The sequence below is a fragment of the Callorhinus ursinus genome, unplaced genomic scaffold (genome assembly GCF_003265705.2).
Source record: "Callorhinus ursinus isolate GAN/ISIS: 27379988/994484 unplaced genomic scaffold, GSC_fseal_2.0 scaffold12, whole genome shotgun sequence".
Taxonomy (NCBI): domain Eukaryota; kingdom Metazoa; phylum Chordata; class Mammalia; order Carnivora; family Otariidae; genus Callorhinus; species Callorhinus ursinus.
The window spans coordinates 2334848-2348514 of record NW_027397074.1 but is presented as its reverse complement, the minus strand read 5'-3'; the positions used below and the strand labels follow the sequence as shown (position 1 = coordinate 2348514).

The 13667-nt window shown below is 38.5% G+C and overlaps 1 long non-coding RNA gene across 3 annotated transcripts in view; it reads right to left on the bottom strand.

Annotated features, from left to right (window-relative positions):
- The window catches only part of LOC112824738 (uncharacterized), a 110749-nt gene extending 98865 nt beyond the window's left edge, over positions 1-11884 (bottom strand). For all 3 annotated transcript variants that reach the window (XR_012380171.1, XR_012380170.1, XR_003208519.2), the window contains exon 1: positions 11786-11884. This is a non-coding gene — a long non-coding RNA (uncharacterized lncRNA). The remainder of the gene's footprint in view (positions 1-11785) is intronic.
- Between the last annotated feature and the right edge of the window lie 1783 nt (positions 11885-13667).

Below are 13667 nucleotides of genomic sequence, written 5' to 3'. Positions count from 1 at the left end.
TTGGGTGTATGTGCTGTGTTTTTGCTTGGGTAGAAAGAACCACTACCTCTTAAGTAAAATGAACATTTGTTCTGTTGCTCTGAATACATGAATAATTTTGAAATTAGGATATTTTGCTTGGGACACAACTAACTCATCTGGTATGTCTGATTCTTCACACTCTCAGTTGTTAGTTCTTACTTATAGTTGTTCATAGTGTTTATTTCAACTTCATGCAGGTCTAAAATGGTGACAGCTCTCATTAAAAATAAGAATTTTATTTCAGTCTATGACATCATGTTTTCTATTCCATATTGTTATTTCATCAGAAAACATGTTCCATAAATTCTTCTGTGTCATATTATCAATAAGACAGAGACAACTTGCTGCTTTAAGCAGGATCTTAGGATACTGCGGTGGGGGGGGTCCTTTGTATTGGTAGAGCTACTACAAACTAGAGTTTATTTGCTCAGTTCTAGGAATCTAGAATTGAGGCAGATAGTTTATTTTAAAATAATGAAGCCCCGGATATCTTGCCTAATTTCAAGATTTCTGACTATACAATCAGTGATCAGAATGGTCTTTTTTTTTAAGATTTTATTTATTTATTTGAGAGAGGGAGAGAGCATGGGTTGGGGGCAGAGGGAGAGGGAGCCTCCCTGAGCAGGGAGCTGGATGCAGAACTCGATCCGAGGACCCCAAGATCATGACCTGAGCTGGAGGCAGACACTTAACCGATTGAGCCACCCAGGCGCCCCAGAATGGTCTTTTATACCATCTGCTACCATTCCTTCCACTATGCACAGGGGAAGGTCTATTGGCACATGTGCAATAGATGTAAGAGCATAGTAGTTCTGAGAACTGCCCTAGGTGGAACAAATGTTGCTAGGCATGCCTCCGGCTCTGCCCAAGCAGTCCTTGCTGGGGACTGAGTTTCAACCTGAGTGTCCTCCCCCACATCTCCTGTTCCTTAAAACTATTCTCTTGGTTGCCTCAAATGTGTTATCTATTCTCCAGACCCAAAAGTCAGGCCTTCTCCTCTTGACAGTAGGTATTTGACCCAGGACGTCCAGGCAAATTCTGGCCCCTGTCATTCCATCTCCCCTGGCAGAAGAATGAGTCATCACAGAGAACAGCTGCACCTCTACTACCAAAATCATACACATCCCCTATACCTCTCACCAGCATCAACATCTCCTTTATTTCTTTTTCCTTATCTCCAACATCAACAACCTCATCAAAACGCCAGTGGGCCATGAACATCATCACCACCATCATTACCATGATCTGCAATGCCATCACTGTCTTCCACATGCTAAGAAGTGGTCTGATATGTTACCAAAAGAAAAGGAGTTCTGAAGTCAAGCTGAAATACTTTCAAATTATTGGCTGTAGCTCTCACCATGTGTGAGAGCTTGGGCAAGTTCCTTCCCTTGAATGTCCTTCCTTGTCTGTAAATAAATGGGGATAATACCTTCCTCATATAGTTTTTGCAAAGATTAATAAAGTACATAAAACCTCTTACACAGTAGAAACTCCTATAGGTGCTCAACAAATGCTGGTAATTTTTTTATATTGTGGGAACTCAATAAACACAGAACCAGTGACTGAACAAACGAATGGACAAAAGGAACTGGATGTTCTTTTTTTTTAAGATTTTATTTATTAGAGAGAGAGAGAGAACACAAGTGGGGGAAGGGACAGAGGGAGGAGGAGAAGCAGACTCACTGCTGAGCAGGGAGGCCAACAAGGGGCTCAATCCCAGGACTCCAGGATCATGACCTGAGCTGAAGTTAAGACTCACCGAGCCACCCAGGCGCCCCAGAACTGGATGTTCTTAAAGAGCATTTCATCGAGGTGAGAGGTTGTCAAACACTTAGTTGTTGTTGTTAATAGCAAAAACCTTGCTTCAAGTAAAATCTAATGCAGAAAGTCAACACTGAAAACAAGAAAAATTGAGCTGTTTCAATTAAACAAGAATGGGGGTCCTATGGTCCTTTTATTCAGACCCCTTTGTTCTCTTCATTGCATACCAGGTCAACTTTGTCCTGAAACTCCAAAAAGGGCAGTCTGAAAACCACAGATCTAGGCTATATTCTCTAAATTTTGTTATACCCTTTATCTAGATTCCACATATTTTTTTGTAAGTTCTATTTTCTCTTTGTTAATAATCTAAATGAAATCTTTATCATTACATCTTCTAACTTGTTGTTGATACACAGGAAAGCTGCCTTTGTAGATAAGTAAATTCTCTTAAAAATTCTTCAAATGTTTCAGTTTATTCCCCTGGGGTTTTCCAAGTATATAATCATATTGCTTATGAATGATAATTTTTTGTCTCCACCTGGCCAATATTTTTTATCTTGTATTTGTTTCATGTTTTAGAATGTGCACCATAACATCCAAAATAATGTTATATAAAAATGGTTATGATATGCATCCTACTTTAGTTCTTGATTTTAATTAGCTTTCTTGTACACCAGTTATTCTCTGCTTTGTTGCTGGGGTCCCAACCCTCTGAGATTTTGATTTTTACTGGTCAGGAAAGGTCTCGGGCATCAGAAGGTCTTAAAAGCTCCCCAGGTAAATACCCGGTAGTGCAATTGCTGGGTCATAGGGTAGCTCTATTTTTAACTTTTTGAGGCACCTCCACACTGTTTTCCAAAGTGGCTGTACCAACTTGCATTCCCACCAACAGTGTAAGAGGGTTCCCCTTTTTCCACATCCTCTCCAACATTTGTTGTTTCATGCCGTGTCAATTTTTGCCATTCTAACTGGTGTAAGGTGGTATCTCAATGTGATTTTGATTTGAATTTCCCTGATGGCTAACGATGATGAACATTTTTTCATGTGTCTGTTAGCCATTTGTATGTCTTCTTTTGAGAAGTGTCTGTTCATGTCTTCTGCCCATTTTTTGACTTGATTGCACTACTGGGTATTTACCTCAAAGATACAGATGTAGTGAAAAGAAGGGGCACATGCACCCCAATGTTCATAGCAGCAATGCCCGCAATAGCCAAACTGTGGAAAGAGCCGAGATGCCCTTCAACAGACAAATGGACAAAGAAGATGTGGTCCATATATACAATGGAATACTACTCAGCCATCAGAAAGGATGAATACCCAACTTTTGCATCAACATGGACAGAATTGGAGGAGATTATGCTAAATGAAATAAGTCAAGTAGAGAAAGTCAATTATCATATGGTTTCACTTATTTGTGGAACATAAGGAATAGCGTGGAGGACATTAGGAGAAGGAAGGGAAAGATGAAGGGGAGGAAATACAACGGGGAGTAGAACTATTGGAGACTATGGACCCCGAGAAACAAACTGAGGGTTTTAGAGGGGAGGAAGTGGGGGATGAGTATTTAATTTTTATTGATAAATCTCGGGTGCCTGGGTGCCCCTGAGGGGTTAAGCATCTGCCTTTGGCTTGGGTCATGATCCCAGGGTCCTGGGATGAAGTCCCACATTGGGGTCCCTGCTTGGTGGGGAGTCTGCTTCTCCTTCTGCCCCTCCCCGCTGCTTGTGCTCTCTTCTCTCAAATGAATAGATAAAATCTTTTTAAAAAATTGATAAATCTCTAGTCAGACTCATCAAGAAAAAAAGAGAAAGGACTCAAATAAATTAAATAACAAATGAGAGAGGAGAAATAACATCAAAACCTCACAAATACAAACAATTATAAGAGAATATTATGAAAAACTCTATACCAACAAATTGGACAACCTAGAAGAAATTAAGAAGTTCCTAGAAACATATAAACTACCAAACAGAAAGAAATAGAAAATTTGAACAGACTGATAACCAGCAAAAAAAAAAAAAAAAAAAAGAATCAGTAATCAAAAAACTCCCAACTTAAATAAAAGTCAGGACCAGATGGCATCACATGTGATTTCTACCAAACATTTAAAGAAGAGTTAGTACTTATTCTTCTCAAACTATTCCAAAAAATAGAAAAGGAAGGAAAACTTCCAAATTCATTCTATGACACCAACATTACCCTGAGACCAAAACACCACTTAAAAAAAAGAGAACTACAGGCTAATATCCCTGATGAACATAGATGCAAAAATCCTCAACAAAATACTAGCATACTGAATCCAACAATTCATTTAAAAAATTGTTCGCAGGGGGCACCTGGGTGGCTCAGTCAGTTAAGCGTCTGCCTTCGGCTCAGGTCATGATCCTGGGGTCCTGGGATCGAGCCCCATGACTGGCTCCCTGCTCAGTGGAGAGCCTGCTTCTCCCTCTCCCTCTGCCTGCCACTCTGCGTATTTGTGCTCTCTCTCTGTCAAATGAATAAATAAAAATCTTTAAAATAAATAATTAAATAAAATAAAATAAATAAAAAATTGTTCACGTTCAAGTGGGATTTATTCCTGGGTTGCAAGAGTGGTTCAATATTCACAAATCAATGATATGAGAAAGGATAAGAACTATCAATAAGAGAAAGGATAAAAACCATATGACCATTTCAATAGATGCAGAAGAAGTATTTGACAAAGTACATCTTCCATTCATGATAAAAAAAACCCTCAACAAAGCAGGTTTAGAGGGAACATACCTCAACATAATAAAGGCCATCTATGAACAAGTCATAGCTAAAATCATCCTTAATGGGGTAAAACTGAGAGCTTTTCCCCTAAGGTCAGGAACAAGATAAAGATGTCCACTCTCACCAGTTTTATTCAACATAGTACCGGAAGTCCTAGCCACAGCACTCAGAAAACAAAAAGAAATAAAAGGCACCCAAGTTGGTAAGAAAGAAGTAAAACTTTTACTATTTGCAGATGACATAATACTGTATACAGAAAACCTGAAAGGCTCCAACCAAAAAACTGTTAGAATTGATAAATGAATTCAGTAAAAGTCGCAGGATACAAAATCAATATACAGAAATCTGTTGCATTTTTATACACTAATAATGAAGCAGCAGAAAGACAAATTAAGAAAACAATCCCATTTACAATTGCACCAAAAATAAGATATCTAAGGATAAACCTAATCAAAGAGGTGAAAGACCTATACTCTGAAAACTATAAAAAAAGATGAAAGAAGCAAAGATGATGCAAAGAAATGTAAAGACATTCCATGCTGATGGATTGAAAGAACAAATATTGTTAAAATGTCTATACTACCCAAAGCAATCTACACATTTAATGCAACCCCTAACAAAATACCAATAGCATTTTTCACAGAACTAGAACAAACAATCCCAAAATTCGTATGGAACTGCAAAAGACCCTGAATAGCCAAAGCAATCTTCAAAAAGAAAAGAAAAGCTGGAGGCATCACAATTCCAGACTTCAAGTTATACTACAAATCTGTAGTAATCAAAACTGCACAGTACTGGCACAAAATGGGCACATAGATCAATGGAACAGGATAAAAAAAAAACAGAAATGAACCCACAACTATATGGTCAACTAATCTTTGACAAAGCAGGAAAGAACATCCATTGGGAAAAAGACAACAAATGGTGTTGGGAAAACTGGATAGCAACATGCAAAAGAATGAAACTGGACCACTTTCTTACATCATACAACAAAAAATAAATTCAAAATAGATTAACGACCTAAATGTGAGACCTGAAACCATAAAAATCCTAGAAGAGAACATAGGCAGTAGCTTCTTTGCCATTGGCTGAAGCAACTTTTTTCTAGATATGTCTCCTGAGCAAGGAAAACAAAAGCATAAATAAACTACTGGGACTACATCAAAACAAAAAGCATTTGCACAGAGAAGGAAACAATCAACAAAACTAAAAGGCAACCTGCAGAACAGGAGAAGATATTTGTAAATGACATATCCAGTAAAGGATTAGTATCCAAAATATATAAAGAACTTAAAAACTCAACACCCCAAAAATAAATAATCCAATTAAAAATGGGCAGAAGACATGAACAGATATTTCTCCAATGAAGACATATAGATGGCCAACAAACACATGAGAAGATATTCATCATCACTCATCATCAGGGAAATCAAATCAAAACTACAATGCGATATCACCTCACACCAGTCAGAATGGCTAAAATCAACAACACAAGAAACAACAGGTGTTGGTGAGGGATGTGGAGAAAAAGGAACACATGCACTTTAGTAGGAATGCAAACCAGTGCTGCCACTGTGAAAAACATATGGAGGTTCTCAAAAAGTTAAAAATTCAGCTACCCTACGATCCAGCAATCACACTACTGGGTATTTACCCAAATACAAAAACACTAATTCAAAGGGATAGATGCATCCCTATGTTTATAGCAGCATTATGTACAATAGCCAAGATATGGAAGCAGCCCAAGTGTCCACTAATTGATGAATGGATAATCTCAGGAAACAAACTGAGGGTTGCTGGAGTGGTGGGGGGTGGGAGGGATGGGGCGGCTGGGTGATAGACATTGGGGAGGGTATGTGCTATGGTGAGCCCTGTGAATTGTGCAAGACTGTTGAATCACAGATCTGTACCTCTGAAGCAAATAATGCAATATATGTTAAGAAAAAAAAAAAAAGAAGAAGATAGAAGGAAGGGAAGAATGAAGGGGGGAAATTGGAGGGGGAGACAAACCATGAGAGACGATGGACTCTGAGAAACAAACTGAGGGTTCTAGAGGGGAGGGGGGGTGGGAGGATGTGGTATATATCTACAATGGGATATTACTCAGCCATAGTAAAAACTGAAATCTTGCCATTTGCAACATGGTTGGAGCTAGAGAGTATAATGCTAAGCAAAATAAGCCAGTCAGAGAAAGACAAATACCATATGATTTCACTCATATGTGGAATTTAAGAAACAAAGTAAAGGAGCAAAGGGCGGGGGGTGGGGAGGGAAGAAAGAGAGAGAGAGAAAGACAAATCATGAAACACTCTCTAGGGGCACCTGGGTGGCTCAGTCGTTAAGCATCTGCCTTCGGCTCAGGCCCTGATCCCAGGGTCCTGGGATCGAGCCCCACATCGGGCTCCCTGCTCTGCGGGAAGCCTGCTTCTCCCTCTCCCACTCCCCCTGCTTGTGTTCCCTCTCTCGCTGTGTCTCTCTCTGTCAAAATAAATAAAGTCTTAAAAAAAAAAACCACTCTTAACTATACAGAACAAACTGATGGTTAGTAAAGGGTGGGATAAATAGGTGATGGGATTAAGGAGTGTATTTGTGATGATGAGTTTACGATATCACTTGGGTGATATATGGAATTGTTGAATCACTATATTGTATACCTGATAGAACACTGTACGTGAAAAAAATTTAAATTAAAAAAATAAATTAAATTTTTAAAAAAGAAAAACCAAAGTATACATTAGTATACTTAATTAAATTCTTGGATTTTCTGATATTTTAGGTATCAGGAAATTAAACTTTGTACATATATGTGAATGATATATTTTCATGTATTCTGTGTCCCATTTTAGTACTAATAGCAGTAACAATTGCATTATGTTTAAGGGGTGTCTGCTATGTTCAGACACTGTTCTAAACTATACAATTACTTATTCATTTCTCAGGCTTACACATTTGATAACTGAAGCACAAAAGGGTTAAAAATTGTCTTCCTACAATTAGAACATGGTGAAACAGGATGTGAAATGGGGCACGTTGGCAGTAGAGGACACGCTTTAGGACACTATTTCGTGCCACCTCTCCATGCCATCACATGCCACCTGTGTGACATTGGGAGCAGACATGTTCCTTAACCTCTGAATTTCTTCAGTTTGCTCATCTGTAAAATAAGGATAATAGTAATCCCTCCCTCATTGGGCCCATATGAGAATTACATGGATTAATTGTGAAATGCTCAGAACCACATCTGCCATGAGTAAGAACGAAGTAAATGTTGGTTAAAAAGATACCAGCCAGGCTATTTGGTCCCCAAGCCTTACCCATTGGTTCTGGTGTCAGGGTAATGCTAGTTTTTATTTATTTGTTTGTTTGTTTAGGTTATGCTAGTTCTAAAAAATGACTTGAGTAGCTTTCATTCTTTTGCTACTTTTTCTCATTTATATTTTCTCCCAAACCATTCATTTTCCATTTTATTGGCATAGGTACATAGGATTTTGTTTTTAAATAATAAAAAGCTCTATAATGTTACCATATTTTCCTTTTCTAATTTTGTTTGCTTTAATAAAACACTAGTCTTAATTTTACTTATTTTGTTTCTATTATTTTTTATAATAAAAAATAATAATTATATTATTATTATTATTATTATTATGTTTTTATTATTTTTTTCAAGAAAAGGTCCTTGTATTTATAGAAAGCATATAACACCTTAAATTTGCCTGTGTACAACTTTGATCATATCCAACAATTTTTTGCTGGTGCAATTCCTAATCAACCTACTTTTTGGGTGTTACCCCAGTCACTTCATTCACAGTGTGCTCTTTTCTGGATCACATCTGTTCTCTCCCCAATTGCTCTCAGGCTACTGTCACCTCAGGGGTTTCTCTTCTAAGACTCTTGATTCAGTGTATCTACTTCCAACATATGAGGATTGTTGTTGGTTTTTTTTTAAAGACTTTATTTATTTGACAGAGAGAGAGAGAGCACAAGTAGGCAAAGTGGCAGGCAGAGGCAGAGGGAGAAGCAGACTCCCCGCTAAGCAGGGAGCCCAATGCTGGGCTCGATCCCAGGACCCTGGGATCATGACCTGAGCTTGGAAGGCAGACGCTTAATCAACCGAGCCACCCAGGCTCCCTCCCAACATATGGGGATTGTACATAACTGCAACAAGGGAAGGAAGATTAGATTTTCATGAGTTTTCATGAGTTTTCCTGATCCAGTTACATGATCCAGGCTTACAAAGTGACAATTGATAGTTCTTCCATACAAACAAGAAGTAATTACAAATATAATAAAATAATTGGTGCCATTTGCCCTAACAGAAGAAAAGGGAGTGGGAGGAGAAGCGAAGGAAGGAAGGGACGGAGGAAGGAAGGGATGGAGGAAGGAAGGAAGGAAGGAAGGAAGGAAGGAAGGAAGGAAGGAAGGAAGGAAGGAAGGAAGGAACTTAACAAGGAACATGCAAGAAATATATAAAGAAGACTTTCAGAAAACTTTAAAACTCTTCTGAGAGATATTTTTTAAAAAACAGCTTGAATATAAACATAGAGCTATTCCTTGTATTGGAATAGGAAAAGTTAATATTGTAAGAATGCTAATTATCTCTAAATTAATATGTTAATTTGTTGCAACCCCAATAAAATATTGATTTTTTTTTAAATCAGAGCAGCTGGTTCTAAGATTATTGTATAAATATCAAAATTCACACTTAGCCAGAAAAATTTTCTGAAAGGAAGCATAAGAATTAAACAAATTCTACCAGATAATAAGGTATGTTATAATGCAAATGTGGTTAAGCTAAATGAATAAATCAGGACAGAGAATCCAGAACTAGACTCAAAGGCATATGCAAATTTAGTATATAACCAAGGCAACATTTCAAAGTAAATGCATTTTTCAAATAATAGTAATAATGATATTATTCATAAAGTTATAATACTTTTCTTCAAATATTTAATTTTTATTATGTTATACACTTATTATAATATTTGTTATAAATGTTATTCATCTTTTTTACAAAAACGAATCTGTAAAAACCTAGGAAAAAACAGGGAAGTTATTTTTATATTCTGGATTGGGAAAGGCCTTTTTAATATTTGCTGATCATTGCTAAGAAATTCTTAAGCACTTGAAATATATTTATTTAATCCTCACACTAAGTTATAATGTCCATTTTAGCACAAAAAAGTGAAGGAAACTTGGCTTTTGTCCCCATAGCTCAAGCTGGAAGTACATAGTTAGTTTTACTCTAGAGCTTGTGTTCTCAACCATTATAACAACTGACAACCCCCTCCCCCGTGACCGCCCCAGAAAAAATGAAACAAAGATGGAGCCTAGTGGCAGGTCCTGGGCTCAATACCCCCTTGGCCTTAAAACATGGGCGGTTACTGACTGCCTATGTCCACAGATGGGTCATGGTTAGCACAGGTATAAAAACGTCTTGGCATTATTGTCTAACCTATGAACAGGTAGCAGGATGGTTCTGGTGCCCATGACCAGGAAGTGAGAAGCAGGTAATGTGATGTGTGAAAGGCAGTCTTGTAGCCTGGCAAAGTGATTATGCTGGACCTGGAGGGACCTTACCCTGGAAATACAAAATGCCATTGTAAACAACCTATTTTTTTTCCCTCCAAGAAGAAGAGAAAGCTGAGGAGGCAAGCTTACCCAACATCTGCAAGTGGGCTGGCTCCTGGCATGCTTAGTTTAAAATATATCTATTGTGTGGATCAAAGTAAACTACAATTTACTTATGTAGGATTTATGTGTCAGAGGGCTCATTTTTGTCCATCTTCCAACACAGTAGTCTGCAGAATTACTTCAAATCTTACCTCACCGCCTACCCCAAGTTATATTCCAGATGAAGAAAATATTTCTTATATAAATCAATCTATAAAGTCCTAGGAGAAAACATGGGGGAATGGTTTTCATAATCCAGAGTGAGAAAGATCTTTCTAAAATAAGGACATTAGGGAGTCGGTTAAGTGTCTGCCTTCCACTCAGGTCATGAGGATCCAGTCCCGTTTCAGGCCTGTTTCTCCCTCTGCTCCCCCTGCTTGTGCTCTCTCACTCTCACTCCCTGATAAATACATACATACATACATAAATACATAAATAAAAAAACTGGGACATTAAGGGGTGCCAGGGTGGCTCAGTCCAGTAAGTGTCCAACTCTTCGTTTCAGCTCAGATCATGATCTCAGGGTCCTGAGATCGAGCTCCCTGTCAGGCTCCCTGCTCAGCAGGGAGTCTGCTTAAGGATTCTCTCTCTCCCTCTCCCTCTCCCCACCCCTGCTCACGTACATGTGCATACTCTTTCTTTCTCTAAAATAAGTAAATAAATTAAAAAAATAATAGTAAAATAAAATAACATTAAGCTCAGATATTATGGTGGTAGAGAAGGATCATTTTTACTATATTGAAATTTTAAATTTTTTGAATAGAAAAATAAAGTCGAAAAGCAAATGAAAATCAGGGAAAATATTTGCACCACCCATAGCAGACAAAAGGCAAATTTCCATAATGCTTGAATTGCTTTTTTAAAAAAAGACATACCACAAAACAAAACAAAAATCCAATAGAATGAACAGAGAACACAAAAAGGAAGTTCACCAGAAAATAAATATAAATGGATTTTTTAAAAACTGTAAAGATGTACAACCTCATAATTTTAGAAAGCAATTTAAAATAAAAACGAAATACACTATTCGTTAGGCAAAAATCTTTGCTAACACACAGTATTAATAAGGGAAGAGGAAAAAGACATTAGGGGCATTTAATAGGCTAACTAGTACATCTTCTTTAGAGGACAATTAAGCATGATAACGGTAATAATAATAATGGTAATAACTTCTATTTACTGAGTGTTTGCTACATTGGACAGACACTAGTCTAAATTTCAGATATTTTCATTTAGTTATCCCTCATACCAACAAAATGAAGTCCTTTCTATCATCATCCCTATGAGAAAATGGAGGCACAGAAGTTAAGAAACTTGCTCAAGGTCACATGTGTAGTGTGAATGGACTAGCTGGATTCAAACTCAGTCTGGAAAAGTCAGTTTAATTATGCATTCATTAGGATTAGGTTTGACTGCACAACACAGACAAGAAAATAACTATGATTTAAACAAGGTAAAAGTGTATTTCTCTCCCAAGTAAATGAAATCTGGAGGTGTGCAGTTTAAGACTGGTAGGGCAACTATATTGTATGAAGTGCTCAGAAATCTAGTTCATTCCAGTTCTCTCTCTACTCACCAGCCAAAGGGTGTGGCCCTGGAGCTCCTGGTAGCATGTAAATTACATCAAAGAATAAATAACAAAGGACAAAGGCATGCATCAGCTGTCTCTCAAGTTTCTCAGAAGCTGCCACATGACTGACACTTCCTCTTATATTGCTTTGGCTGCAAGGGAAGCTGGGAAATGTAGTCCTAATTCTGAGCAGCCATCGGCAATCGGCACAGCTAAGCGCAGGTAATGGCCATGAAGGGAAGGCGGTGGGGGGTTGGAGGTGGAGGAAGGTCTTTCCCTCCTGCTGACAGGGCAATTCCAGTTCTAAGAAATTTCCCAACATTTGTGCAAAAACATATTACAGATCTTCCTTGATTTACTATGGAGTTTTCTCCAGATACACTCGTGGTAGGTTGAAAATATTCTAAGTAAAAAATGCCTGCAATACACCTAATGTACTGAACATCATAGCTTAGCCTAGCCCATCTTTCATGTGCTGGTGGTCGATAGATAGCATCTAACACAAAACCTATGGTACATTAAAGTGTTAACAGTCTCATGTATTTCTTTGAATACTGTGCTGAAAGTGAAAAACCGAATGGTTGTCTGGGCACAGAATCGTGCGGCTGACTAGGAGCTGTGGCTGGCTGCTCTGCCCAGCACCGCGAGAGGGTATCCTACCTCCTACCACTAGCACTTAGATCAAAGTTCAAAGTACAGTTTCTACTCAGTGCTATCATTTTCCCACCATTGCAAAGTCTAATCACTGTAAGTCAAGGACGTTTAAGTCAGGGACTGATTATTCTCCATTTATCCCTCCAGACGTGTCCTTGGGCCCTACTCGGCCTCCCTGTACCCTGTGATCTGACCTCCTCGGACTGCATCACTAGGGCGTCCTCGTTCTCTGGCTTTCACTTGCAGCTGGCAGTGGTACCAGCAGGTAACCAGAGAGCAAGAGGAGAGAGCAGTCAGGATATTTACTCTGAAGCCTGCAGTTTGCGCAGTGGCTGCGTTCCTCAATCTGTGGCCACATCTCCTGTTGGGTGGCCTTTCTCACAGCGTTGGGCGGCCTTTCTCACAGCGTTCGGCTCACTGGCTTCCACTAACACTGCTCCTTCCACTTAGCCCTCTGGGCCTAGGGGAGGTGCAGGCTTCTCTTGCTAGTCCCCAAGCACTCAACTGTTTTTTTCTTGGGCCCATTAATCCTGCCAGCACCTGTGTTCCTAGTTCCTTCAGTAAACTCTCTTCAGGTAAGTTTTTAGAAACACCATCTGCTTTCTGCTGGACTCTGGCAGACACACATATGTACAAGGATTTTCACTGCAGCATTGCTTAAAATAGCAACAGACTAGAAAAAAATTAAATGGTCATCGACAGGGGACCAATTAAATACCTATAATGCAGTCAGAGTAGGAATATCATGAAGTGTGTTTAAAAAATAACGTCTCACTATACTATCCACTCAAATTTGTAAAAAGGTAGATCTCCTGTTATGTGTTCTTACAACCACAAAAAACATGCCTCTATAAACTTAAATGGAGAGCTCTTGATGATAGGATGCTACCAACTATGTTTAAAATACAGATATAAATATATAATTAGATTTGCATTTAGGTAGATAGATTTGCATGTGAGATAGCTATATTAATATGTATTATATACTTAAAGGTTCTGGGGAAAAACTAGAAAATGTTAATAGTGGTTACCTCTGGGGAAGAATAATAGAGGCCTAGGGTAGGGCACAGATTTACTTTCAATGAATACCCTTTGATACTACTATATGAATTTTTACCATGTATATATTACTTTTTAAAAAACTAGTTAGGGGGGCACCTGGGTGGCTCAGTCTGTTCAGCATCTGCCTTTGGCTCAGGTCATGATCCCGGGGTCCTGGGATGGAGCCCTGCAT